Source organism: Eubalaena glacialis, chromosome 16, assembly GCF_028564815.1.
Source record: "Eubalaena glacialis isolate mEubGla1 chromosome 16, mEubGla1.1.hap2.+ XY, whole genome shotgun sequence".
NCBI lineage: Eukaryota > Metazoa > Chordata > Mammalia > Artiodactyla > Balaenidae > Eubalaena > Eubalaena glacialis.
Window position 1 is genome coordinate 37,718,393 of NC_083731.1, and position 15,073 is coordinate 37,733,465.

Here is a 15,073-nt window from a genome sequence, read left to right on the forward strand (position 1 = left end):
AAAAATTTTGTCTCTACTTTTCCAAAGGAATAAGGCAACATCTTTAATATTACCATTACTGTAGCAAGTCAAACTTGAAGCCCAATTATGATGGCTGACATGATTATGAGCAAAATGGTGAACTGCGTTAACTAGTCTCTGAATACTACCAATCTGTTAGGACTTCATTTCCCTATATTTATTCTGAATTGTCTGTAAACACATACATAATAACATTAATTTTTATAATTTTATAATTTATCACAAAGTTAATTTATCAATTTATAATTAATGGGCCATATTAAAAGAAACTAACAAGAAAATTGTTCTATTCATTTCTAGAATTCATTTTTCTGTAGTTTCACAGATATGTGTACAGTGAAATTAAACAACTGTGTGGTTGCAATGACCAAAGCAAATGCTTTCTAACAATTGTGATGTTAAGTTTCAATTCAACAAATTGTTGAAGTCAGTCTTTCCATTATATTCAGCATTGTATAAAATATTAACGATTTTGTTTTCAGTTGATATCATAGTGGTTTAGAGCTCTGTTTCTGAAGAAAGATTCTCATATTGATTCTCCATTTAATTTATAGACTATACGTAACTCATTCAACCTTCCTATACCTGTTTTTTCATGTGTGACATACCATCACTTCCACTGGTGACACTCAGGCACACTCTGGTACAATGTAGGAGACAACAAGAAGGTGTGACAATCAGGAAGCAGGGCTCATCGTGGGACATCTTGGATGCTGGTTACAGCATCTTCTTCTTAAAAGAACCCCTTCTAGGCCAATGGTTGTCTGTTATCAAGATGGGTATATTGTCACCATTTCTCTTTACCTTCCTGATGATTGCTATGCCATTTTTCTTAATTATTATGATGATTTTGTACTGTATTCTCCAGTGTAATTACCTGGCTGTAGGAAGGCCTTCTTATTTTGCTATCTCATTAAACATATAGTACTTAGTGTTAACTTTTAATTATGGCAAGTATTTTGTATTTAACATCCCTTACTATGTAAAGCAAAAATGCCAGTGGGGCATTTCTATGTTTGTTTGTTTGTTTCCCATTTTAAGCCCTATTTTACTGCTGACATTATAATTCAATCCACTCTGATACCCAATTATATTACATTTTAAGGCTTCTCTCTCTCTCTCTCTCTCTCTCTCTCACTCTCTTTTTATCCTTAGAAGCAGTCAAGGCAGTTACATCAGGGGCATTACAAAGATATATGGCCTTAGCTGATATATCAGCTTTTCTGCATCAAAGGGGTCACTTTCCTCCATTTATTTGACAAGATCTTGGTTACCAAGAAAGGAATAAAAATGTGTCAGCTGCATTCTGAAATTGTGCCTCAGAATGTTTTAAATTGTGCCTCATCTATGTTTTAAATCTGGTGTCGGCAAACTTCCTCTGTAAGAGGCCAGAGAGTAAATATTTAGGGCTTTGCAGGCCATGTCATCTCTGTCATCACTACTCAACCTGCCATGAAGCAAAAAACAGCGACAGATAATGTATGAAACTACAGGTGTGGCTATGTTCCAGAGAAACTTAATTAAAAAAAAAAAAAAATAGAAAGCAAGCTGTTTTTGATCAGTGGGCCATAGTTTGTCAATCCCTGCTTTGCATGCTAAAACTTCCATTCACAACTTAATAGATCATTGGTCAAAATTCCTGCTATATGTTCTCATTTTTTTCGTTTCATTTTATTGTTTGTTTGTTTCCATGAGTTTAGCAAAGGAATACTAGTGAAACCAAAATCATTCATTCATTCATTTATTTCTTCAGATATTTATAAAGAACTATAAATATCTGTGAACTAGGCCTTGCTTTCAGTACTAGGGTTTCAACAGTTAAAATGTGATTAAAAAAAAAAAAAAGATCTGTTATCTAGTAGCATACATTCTAGCTTGTTCATTCCAAAGGTATTTTGTTGGAAAATGAACAGGGGTTGAAAGTTAGATTTAAAATAGATGCTAAATTTAACTAAATTGTAATTTAACAGAAAGCCTTATAGCTTGGTTGTAAAAATATACACTATGAAGACTGGCTTCCTACATTAAAATCTCAATTCAGACATTTACTAGCTTGTAACTTGGTTAAGTTACATAATGTCTTTTACTCCCATTTCTTTATTTCTAAGGTCAGAAGGTTAATAGTACCTACCATACAGCATTTTTGTATGGATTAAATAAATTAAAACATATAAATTATTTAACCTAGTTCCTGACACTTAGTAAGCACTAAATAACTTGTTTGTGATGATCTTAAAAATTTATGACCTTTTAATTTTTTTCCAAGAATGGAATATACAAACTCACAAATTATTTTATTCTGTAAATTAAAACTAAGCTTTATTTTTAATAAATATAGCTTAAAATACTGTTACTGAACTCAGAATAGAAATATCTACATTTATTTTGAACCAGACATGAAGATAATTCACAAGATTTATTTTATTTATAGTTTTAAAATTACAAAAGAAATAAATCTATGTACATAATTATCTTCGACATCTTTTACTAACTCTCACCAAAATTGAAACACAAATTATATTATATATTAAATATGTAAAATATTTTCATATAAGAATATTGCACAGAATTTATAATTAGATTAAAATTTATAAAATTATTTTTTAATTAAAAAAAGAATGATCAATCAGCCACTTATAAAATCTGCTTATGCCTGAATACCACACATATTATGCACATGTGCAAAACACACAAGGAAAGTACCTGGCAGATGGGCATTGTAAACCTTCCCTCTTCTTATTTCAGAAAAAGAAAATAGTGATGCCATTTTCTCCTCCAGTTTTATTGAGATATAGTTGACACACAGCTTGGACTGATGGGGGCAGAAATATGACAAAATGATAGGAAGACTGTCAGATTTCTGATATTTTACAAGTTCAAAATGATCCAGTAGAACTACAGTTGTTCCTCAGTATCCATGGGTGTTTGGTTCAAGGACCCCTTGGATACCAAAATCTGTGGATTCTCAACTTTTTTATGTAAAATGGTGTAGTATTTGCACATAACCTATGCACATCTTCCTATGTACTTTATATCATCCAGAGATTACTTATAGTACCTAATACTATTAAATGCTATGTAAATAGTTGCCAGTATGCAGCAAATTCAAGTTTTGCCTTTTGGAAATTTCTGGAATTTTTTCAAAAAATATTTTTGTTCCACAGGTGGATGAATCTGCAAATGCAGGACTTTTGGATATGGAAAACTGACTGTACTCAGCTGTGAACATGTGGTATCCTTCAAGAAAAGGAAATGATGACTTTCAGGGTGGTTCAGAGGCCAACAGGGTTGCTACTGCTACCACAGGCATAGCTGGCGGGGTCATCACCGAGGACCAAGGAGGTGAGGCTGCTCCCCAATCTGCCCATAGCACAGAACATTGAGTCACCTAGATTTTTCTCAGGCCTTAAGATCTAATGGAATTTTCCCTGCTGGATTTCAACTTGCTTTGGACATTTAACCCCTTTTTCCTTTGAATTTCTCCATTTTGGAATGGAATGCCTAATATATGTCTACCCAACCATTGTATTTTAGAAACAAATTACTTTTTTTCTAAATTTCACAGGTCCACAGATGGAGAGGGATTTGCCCCTGGTTGGAAAATATTGAGTCTCATCCATACCTTATTTAGATGATTTTGAAGGTGAGATTCAGGACTTTTTGAGTTGATTATGTTTATAGGAAATTTTGTAGTTTGATGCTGTAATGGGTTAAGACTTTTGGGGATACTGGGATGGGTTGAATGTATTTTGTACTTGGGAAAGTCATGGCTTTTGGAGAGCAAGAGGGCAGATGATTATTGGTTGAATTGTGTCCCCCTCAAATATGTTGAAGTCTACACTCTAGTACATATGAATGTGATCTTATTTGAAAATAAGGTCTTTTGTAGATGTAATTATATTAAGATTAGGTCATTCTGGGATAGCGTGAACCCTAATCCAACATACTGGCATCCTTATAAGAACAGAAGAAAAGACATAGATAAAGGAGAATGTCACATGACAATAAAGGAAGAGATTGCAGTTATATGACCACATATATGGTCATATATGGCATATAGTATATATGGCATATATACTATATATTACCAGAGGCTCAGGAAGAGGTTCGGAACAGATTCTTCCTCTGAGCCCCTAGGAAGTCATTAACCCTGCCAACATCTTGATTTCAGACTTCTGAACTCCAGAACTGTGAGACAGTATATTTCTATTGTTTTAAGCCACCCAGCCTGTGGTATTTTTTACAGCAGCCTTAGGAAATTAACACAAATGCACAGAAACTTCTTGGTGACATAAACTTTCATAGGGTGATCTCCCATCAGGAGCTCAATTATGATAAGCATAAAATCACAATTAGCCCCTGGAATGGAGAATCCCCCAACAGAGCTTTAGGTTCTTATATATTAGAATCTAGATAACTAGCAGAGGCTGACTGGTATAATGTAACAAGAAAAAACTAAACATTTTACATTTGCTTTCAGCTTCTCTGTCTACTTTCTTTAGCCAGATGGCTAGGTGTGAATTATGATCCATTTGTAGAGGAATGGTCCCTTTTATTAGTTAGAAATTTACTAATCCACATGCAGAAATTGGCAAAATATTTTACATAGTTGTATATGACAAAGTAGTAAAAGATATATATATATTATTTAACATACAGATTTAATATCTTGTATATAAAATTCTTACAGAGGAAGAAGAGTGGGATTTGTAGGATTTTTCAATCCAAAACAAATATCTGAAAAAGTGCAACAATAACTTTCTCCTCTTTGCAAATGTAATTTTGTCGTTTAGTATCTTAATTGTTCAGTCACATCTTGGATTTTTTTAAACAAGATTTTATTCAATAGCACATGGCAAGCAATATTGGTTTAAAAAATAATTAAATGTGAAAAAATTAGTGGTCCTAATCCTAAAACAATAGTATCCCATGGATACGATCTACTGAAGGGAAACAGCTCAAATATGTTTTAATTCACATTCCAAAATATATCAAAATTTGCAAAGTTCTTTGCTAACATAAATATATTAAAACACTATTTATGAGAGCATTATTTATGTATATTTGGTTGGCTCACATTCTGGCTTGATCATTTGCAAGCTCAGAGTGCTTGGCCAAGTTTTAACTACTCTGTGCCAAAGTTTTTCCATCTTAAAATGGGAAAATAATAGACTCTATCTTACAAGTTGATGTGAACAGTAAATAACTTAATATATGTAAAACATTTAACATGAGTATTGATACATTAATGTGAAATCAATTCCCAAATTTATTAATTCCAAATATTTTAACCTACAGTGTTATTAAAAAATCACAAATATATAAAGGATATTTAATATTATTAAAATTATAAATAAAAACAGCAACATGTATATCAGCACTTAAAAAGAATTAAATTATCAACTATGATTTTATTTCCCAAAGATTTTAATTTATTTTTGATTTTACTAATGACAACAGATTAAAACCATCTTTTTTTTGACATTCAAGAGATGCAGAAAATGTTGTACTTAGTTATAAAACTAAGTCTTTTAACTTAATAACATAATCATATTATTAGAAACATAGTTACCGTGCATTCCTAGTCTATATTATAAATTAAGAATATCATATACTCCTTTTTTTTTCTTCATTTTTTTACTGGTCTACTCTTGGGGACAATCCTGTAAACTCTTAATTGTTCCATCGTAGAGTCAAAGTTCTCCAGAGGAACAAAACCCATAGGCAATAGGATATATTTATCTCCTGTTCCCTTTAAAATAAAGGTTAAGAACAAAGGGCCTGTATTTTTCAAGGTTCACATAATAATCCTTGTTAAAATGGATTTGTCTTTATTTTTTCCAGGAAGCCATTGCCTTTATGGAATAATGGAAGATTATGAATAAAAGTGTGACACCTGTGTAAGGAGTACCAAGGAGTTCAATGTCACATAATTTGTTTTGTCCTTTGTTCTGAAGGGAGAGGAAAGGTGCAGAGGGATAAGACCTCATATTAGTTGAGATAAGATAACAAATACAATCTCTGAACTTAGTGGTTTAGCACAATATCTATTTATTCTTTGCACACTCTATGTTTTTATCAGAGATTTCTATCACCTATGAAAATGTAAAAATATCAGATGGAAAAATTTAAGCTAATAAATCAGACAGTATAACTGGGCATAGAAAAATAAAAAAAAAAAACACAAGTGTTGTGACTTTGTTAAATTAACATTTGTTAAGTAGCGCCACTGGATATCCAGTGCTGAGCTGTTGTTCAACAAAAGACTTCAAGGGACAGTGAAAGAGAGAAGCTTATTTATCATTCACAGGTCCTGGAGGTGGTGCAAGGCAAGCCTGGAGGAGCCACATGGAGAAGTCAAGGCAGGGTGAAGGCAGAGAGTATGGCAGGGCACAGGTACATGCCTTTGTTAGGTTTGGTGGGGGAAGTGCTCTGGGTTTCCTGGCTAAGGCGAGGTTGGTCAATTCAGACCAAAAAGAGTTGGATTTGGTAAGTTCCACAGGGGTCTTTTCTAAGGGGCACACAAGAGGAAGACCCTGGGAGGCAGGGGAAAGCACTCATCCCAAGGGCTAGTGGGGGAGTCCTATCAGGAGCTTACATTTACTTGTGAGTGTTTTCTAAACCATGTGTTGGCAGGAGGGGTAGTGTCTGTCCAAGGCCCCTGCAGGCTGCTTAGCCACACAAATGGGTGCCTGGCTGCCAAAGCAGCAACGTTGTGGAGCAGTTTACCTAAACTCACAAAAACAAGGAACTTAACATATAAATTTAGCTGAGGTCTCTCAAAAGGTATAGAGGAAGATAGAGGAAAGACTCAAAGATGATGTTATCACAGTGAATGCCAAGGGAGTCACTGGGAAAGAATCGGTCCATCATATAGGGTTGGCTAAAAACTGATTTAGATGTAATTGTGTCTATGCTGAAATACCGTATGCATACAATTAAATGGATGTCAAAGTGTCTGTTCTCTTCAAATTATTAGGAGCTTCTATAGTTCAGAGACTATGATTTTTGCATCATAATTACCCTAGGGACTAACACAGGGTCTAACTTTTAGGGAGGAAATAATTAATAAAGAAATTGGACTTGTATAAAGAACATCACAGGATATTCAAAAGTCGTGCAAAAAAGAAAGTGGTGTCTGTGTATTCAAGTAATATTCTTTAGTTGATAAAAGTACTGTCTGTAACATAAAGGATCTGGCTTGAATACTATCTATACCATTCATTTTCAATGAAAATTTATTAAAATTCTCAAGGCATAGTTATATCACCTAAAAAAAGGATATTATGATAAAGTCTGTTCTCTCCATTATCTCAAGTACTGAATTATAAAGATAATGTATAAAGACACTTAGGGGCAAAAAATAAATTCTCAGTAAATAGATACTAAGTTTTTATACAGGTCTTTCTTTCCACCTGAAATTTATGAGATCTTAATCTATTAATGTACATTTTATAAATTCTCATCTTATATGCTATAAAAAATAATTCTTATTTATCTTATTACTCTACCTATTTCAAAAACCTTAATTCATCAGCACTACAAGGAATAAACAAACTATGGCATGGTCATTCAGTGTCATAGAATATGACAATTAGATGCAGAATTAAAAATACAAGCAAACAAACAGATTTAATGAATTTTACAAGCATTACATTCAGTGAAAAGAACTAGATATAAATGAGTATATACTGAATGATCCTACTTATATAAACTATTTTATTTAATATAAAGGTCAAAACTAATACAAAACTTTTCTATTCTATCAGAAGTCAGAATAATGGTTGCTCTTGTGAGTACTAGAGTGCATTTAAGATTCTGGTTCTTTTTGTTTCTTGCCTGGATGCTATTTACTCATATTTGATCGCTTTGTGAAAATTAATTGAGCTGTATACTTAAGATTTGTGCATATTGCTATATGTAGGTTATGTTTTATTTAAAAGTTGACATGAAACATGAACTTTATAAAATTGTAGTATTGTTAGAAAGTAAACATCAGAGTAAAGAAATCGGAATTCTGTAAGAGGATGGGTTAAGTACATTTCAGTGGGGTGTTAATTTAAATTCTTCAATAGCAGACTGATCCAATTGTATTCTAATATACCTAAGTATCAATGAGCCCATACATTTTAGAATGACCATGTCTATAACAATACATTAACTTCTATAAGTTAATAAGAAGTGGACTGAGTATGCCACCTGCCATATCAGTAAACAAAGGATGTTGCAGCCACCAACCCAGCAGCCACTACAGTAGAGCAACCCCCCAGGGTGCAACCTGAGGAGACTCAGGATGGAAAACAACAGGATACTAGCCCTAGATAGCTGAGGTGCATTTATCAAAGGAATGATTTCAATGAGCCCAGACCTTTGCACCTTCCCATACATAGAAAAGTGCTAAATTAATTAACTTGAAATGTCTGGTTTTCTTTAATTTAACAGTAATTCTTTGATGTTCTGACTACCTAGGTTATGTTACAAAACTCCTATATATGGTGGCTCCTCCCTCACCTCTTGGGAGCAGACTCTTGGAGTGACCTGAGAGTCCTGTCTCCTGGGCTTGAAGTCCTCAGAAAATCCACCAAATAAAACATAACTTTTAAGTTGTACTTTTTTTTCAGTTGACACTTATTTGTCCAGAAAAATTAAAAGTCTTTTCAAACTCAGAAATTCATTAGTGAAGAAGATAATATGATTAGAATCTTCTTTATTGCTTTTGGATGAAAATGGCATTTTTTTGCATTGCCCCAAATGACTTTTGTCCCATATGTTCCTGTGGGCTCATGAATTTTTCTTCTCAGTTAGTTAGTTCAAGAAGATCCTTAATTTTATTCTTTTCCTGATGTAATCTGTTGAGATGACTCATCTTAACCAACAATTCTGTCCTGAAACATCCAATCTTGCCAAAATATGCTGAAGTCACCCATCAGCTGCTGGGATGTTGTCATAAAACCACCAAAGCATGATGCTCTTCAATGCTTTTTTCTCTGCTTCATTTGTAGGCTGATTTACTCTATGCTCATAAAATGTGTAATATTCCTAATTCAGTGTTCTTACTCCCAGAGCAGTTTGTAAAAGGAAGATACCTCTCTTTGTTACCTGCTTCTACTGCATAGTTTAAAAATAAGTGTTATTTTTAATGAGGTGGATGGACCTAGAGTCTGTCATACAGAGTGAAGTAAGTCAGAAAGAGAAAAACAAATGCCGTATGCTAATGTACATATATGGAATCTAAAAAAATGGTACTGATGAACCTAGTGGCAGGGCAGGAATAAAGACACAGGCATAGAGAATGGACTTGAGGACATGGGGTGGGGGAAGAAGGGGAAGCTGGGACAAAGTGAGACAGTAGCATTGACATATATACACAACTAAATGTAAAATGGATGGCTAGTGGGAAGCAGCTGCATAGCACAGGGAGATCATCTCGATGCTCTGTGACAACCTAGAGGGGTGGGATAGAGAGGGTGGGAAGGAGGCTCAAGAGGGAGGGGATATGGGGATATATGTATACATATAGCTGATTCATTTTGTTGTAAGCAGAAACTAACACAACATTGTGAAGCAATTATAATTCAATAAAGATATAAAAAAAAAAGTGTTTATTATGCCCACAGTGAGCTATGGAGATTTAGTAGAGCAACCCTTTTGGTATCACTTGCTCTTCATGTGATTCCTAGATTCTGAAGTCATAACATGAAATCACTAGGTGGGCTGGTGTTTCTTATTGGGAGGCCACACACTGTATCAATAATTCCAGGCTGAAAGCATTGATCATATTATGGATAAAATAGTTGTGTTTATTTGTGTCTTACTTTATAATGAGTTCTCTGTCGGGTACCTCTTAGGTCATACCATTTACACAATCTCTTTTTTATTTAAATGTTGATAAATTGAATTAATTATCATCTCAGTTGTCTTTTCAGAGTACCCATTTTCTTTCCTTTTCTGTTGCCTCTTTAATTTTTTAGGCACCTTTATTATCTATTTTCATGTGTGGTAAGTTAGAAATTTATACCTTGATATAAGTCTTCTGGGTTGAAATCTTAATCACATCATTGCATAATCAAAATATCAGTAACTTGTTTAATGTGTCTATGTCTCAGTAGCCTTATCTATAAATGAAAGATAAAAATTATATTAGCCATTATATATATATACCTAATATATCTATATATTTAATTATAGTAGGTGTAATTGTAACTTTGATAGTACTAGCAAATGTCCTAAGGCAATGACTGGTTTATAATAAACAGTCAGTAAATATAAGGTAGTATTATTAGTTTCTTATTGGATTAGCCAATTTGGATGTCCTCCTCTGGCTAACTTACTTCCTCCCTTAACTCTGTAATAAGTATCACAATATACTTGGTTTTATTGTGCCTTTCAAAACAGAAAAAGCTTAGACATTTATGGTGAAATAAATGAAAATCAAGCCATCCACTGGAGTTGAGTTGAAGTCTCTGCTGCTACGAGAGTGGTATTTGATATATGTTTTGAAATATACAGCTAAATTTGTTGAGTAAAGGGATAAGGAAACTTCCTTTCCAGACCCTTCATCTACTTCTTTGCTTTTTGGTCAAGAGAAGATCATAGCTTTACAGTCTTTCCTGACTCTCTGCTTTTATGCTTTATTCTGGATGTTTTTCCTCCTTAGGAAGCTCTAGCTTATAAGCTAAATGCTCTTTTTCAGTGTGTTGTTCCTAAAACTACTGCTCAAGTCACAGAAGAAAAGAGGGGAAAAGATAAAATGTATGTATACATTTTTTTTGATAGAAAAAAGTATGCAAAAATACCAGGGCAAAATATTTTCTCTATTTTTATCTGAAGATCTTTTCTATAGTAAAATAATGAGCATATAAGACATAAAACTTTTAATTTCTGGCTGTTGGTTTGTCTACCACATCCTTGCATTTGCTTTCCTCTATGGTTCAATTACCCCCACTCCAGCCAGATGGCTTATCTACATCATTACTAATATATGACATTTTTGTGTATTATCACAATTAATTTTTCACCCTTAGGGACTTTAGACAAAAACTAGAGAGCTTCTAACTCACAATACTTTCTCACAGAATATATTTTCTTTCTTGAAGCATGTGCCTTATCCCAGTTACCCAGAATATCATTCATCTCTACACCAAAGAAAAACATATTGGTTTGGCATCCCTCTAGCCATTATGTCATTTGACTAAATACCTACAATGTACTTTCCAATCATTTATTTTTGAAAATATATTAAATATATTATTCATATGTTGAGTGTCATTTAACCTTTAACTTTTAAATAAAAACTTCTCTTCAACTTCCCAAAATAAAATTTTTATTTTTGAATACTTTTAGATTTACAGAGAATTTGCAAATATAGTACAGAGAGTTGCCCCACACCCAGTTTCCTCTAATTGTTAGCATCTTGCATACCATGGTATATTTAAAACGTTAAGAAACTGGTATTGATATATTACTATTAACTAAATTTCAGACTTAGTTCAGATTTCAACCAGTTTTTCCACTAATGTTTCCCCCCACACATTTTTTTCTTCTCTTCCAGGATCCAATCCAAGATAACACAATGCACATAGTCAACTTTCTCAAAGAACATCTTTTCTTTATTTACCTGCCTTAGCATGTCATGAACTTTATAAAAATAAAAACGTAATAATCTGATTATATTAACTGTCTTTATGCCAAATTAGAGTAGGTATAAAGGACATTCTTCTAATTCCTGGATATGTGTCCATATTAGTAAAATAAATAGCATGAATGGTAAGCCTGCATTGTTAAAACAAAATGTTTAGTGATTCAGTTTCCTAGAGTCCATTTTTAATATTGCTTAGTTGTCATAACTACAAATCTTACATAATCCTGATTCCAAAAGATGTGAAAATAATGTTCCTCATAATATCCTGATCATGATATCTATGCTGGAATAATGGAAAAGACCAGGAGACACGTTATTATAAAATAAAAGCTGCTGCCAAACTGTGTGACTAAGACGTAAATGGTCATATAAATTTGAAAACCTACTGAAATAATGGTTATTTCTTAGCAAAAATAGCGTTTAATTATATTATATCTTAATATTTAATTGCACAAACTCCATTGGAAAAAGGTACATTTAAATTCACATACCTTATTTCATTCACGATACTGTTTATCTTTATCGTTGTTGTTTACTGATATGCCTCAGTTATAAGAGAAGGTCAGACAGTCCTCCTCAGGATATTTCAACCTCTGGAAACAATTTTTATTTGCTGATAATAAATGTACTTTAGATTTCTGCATTGTTATTTTATGTAATAATGTCAAGGACAAACATTCTGAAGCATGTCTAATAACATTGAGATCCATTTTCTTTCCACTACAATTCAGCACCCCATTAAATTTAAAGATAATTGAACAATTCTTTAGCTTGGTAGGGAGTATTAGATTTTCTTCAAAAGCTTTTATTTTCATTTTCTAATCATCCTCATTCTTCTTAGTTTGGAGAATGTCTTTGCCCAGAATAACATGAGGTATGAGAGAAGAGTCTGGTGGAAGAAAAAATCATATTACATTTTCTATGCTCTCCTTATTCTTGATTCTACTGAAACAATAAACAAGTATACTGATTCTGAATATAGATAACTAATGAATTAAATGAGAAATGTTGTAGTAATTTTGAATAGGCAATCTGTTAAAAAAAAAAAAAAAGACAACAGGCCCAAAATGGAGTTACTTATTCTAAGCCCCATGTAACCGAACCAAGACTAAACTTAATTACAGTTTCAAATCCCCCAGAAATGGAATCTTAAACCAGTCAGCCAAGAATTGCCTGATCAGCACTATAACGAAATCTGCCTGGTAGACCTCTGACATTTCCTGAAGGAAAGTAACCTTGCAATAACCAAACCACTTTTTGGCTTAGTATAACCTCCTTGTTCCTGCTGCCTTCTGGCGATAAAAGTCTTTCATTTTGTACTTCCCTTCTTTCTGCTAGATTGTATGTTGCCTGATTCATGAGTCATTGAATAAAGCCAATAAGATCTTTAAAATTTACTTAGTTTAATTTTGGTTTTAACAAACCTATATGTTATGTTCTTGTTAAAATATCTCTTTATGGTGTAAACCATTTTTAAGAAGTCACTTAGAAAATGTACAAGAATAAATCCCTAAGAGTTACCCACCTGTAAATAAGCCAAAAGTATTCACTCCTGTGCTTCTTTGTAACAGGTCAGTAGACTGTAATATTTCCAATGATAAAACCTGTGCATTTGCTTGTCCATCATTGCATCCACATAGTAGTCTCTCAAAGGTATTTTTTGAACAAATAAGTTCATGCTCTTGTATGGAATTCTTTTGGGGAATGTTTCAATTTCTCATATGTGTTTTATTCTTTTTTGAACTTTTAAAAAATATAGTGGAATATAACCATTTTCTCTCATCTTTACTGCAAATACTTTCTTCCTTCCTAATATGATCTTATAACTTTCTTTACAGGATTTATTTTGCCATCCAATTTTTTAAACCGTTTTTAACGCCTTCAGACATTTTAGAGTCTTATGGATTAATATTTCATTCCATAGAAAATATTTCCCCACACCCAGCTTATAAAACCTAACAATTTTTGTACATTTCCAAGTATTATTGTTTTATGTAGAATGTGATCTGAGGTCAGACACTGAGGTGTCAGACTTCCTGAGTTTGAATATCAGCTCCACTACTTATTGGTCATGTAGTCTCATTCAAGTTATTTAACCTCTCTAATCCTCAGTTTTCTTATCTCTAAAAGGAAGGTAATAACAATTTCACAAATGGTTATGAAGAATACACCAGTAAATATATAGAGGGAGCTTTGAAGAATGACTTGTTCATAGTAATCACCCAATAAATGTCAAATATTCCTTTCATATGCATATTTTAATCTTCATTTGAATATGTTGCTCAGTTTAAGAAGAGCTCTAGAGTTATGTGTTTATTTTAATAGACTTTCAAGTCCTTAACATATTTGTTGGAATTGTCCATCCTACTTCCAAAGATTTAAAAGTTCTCTTTTTTCAAATCTAAAATCCCATATATAGATGTGTCTATTTCTGCTTCTTGACATTATTCCATTGATCCATTTATTGATATGCCATTTATGCACAGTTTTAATTACTTTAAGCATAATAATTCTTGGTACCCAGATATATAAGTCATATGTCATTCCCAAGTATTCTTTCTCTTTCTCTCTCCCTCTCTTTTTCCCTTACCAAAATGAGTTTCCTAAGAGTTTTCTTCAAGATAAAATTTAGAAATAATTTTAAAAACACTGGAATTTCAACAGAAAGTGTTATGGTTTATAAACCAATTTAGAGAGAATTGTCAACTTTACAATATTGACTCATTCAGAACACAAATATTCCCTGTATTTTATTGATCCATGTCTTCTTTCATATATTCTGGTAAAAATGTCATTGCTTTCTTAGTATGTATCCTGGTACATTCAAAAAATAAATTTATATTTTAGTTACTATTTTAATAGGATATATTAAGACGGTAAATTAATTTCAATAAACTAATCTTAAAATAAAAGGAAACAATGTCTACACTGACCATCACCTAAAATTCATGCTACCTTCATAGATATAAACACTGTCCTCATTGCAGTATGCACACACACACACACACACACACACACACATACACACACCTACATCTATGTATTTTTCAAGTGTGTGTGATTCTATAATGCAAATATTGTTCTATAACTTATTTTTCACTTAACTAATTATCTAACTCATTTATTAGCCTTTGCATACTATGTATGAGCTGCTCTTTTTAAAGTAATTATTAAGAGAATTCAACTTGTTCTGGGTAAATATGCCTAAATTTTCTCCTGGTAACTAGCCTTCCTCAAATCACAGTTAATGTGTTTTACATCTAGTTATCTGCACCTGGATCTAGACTCAGGCATATGATGAGGCAGTCAGAATGTCATACAACCTGGTCTCAAATGTTCAGGATCTTTCATGTGCAATGAGACCAATACTGAGATCACAGAAAGAAGTATTTTTTCTACTAGTGAGGGAGA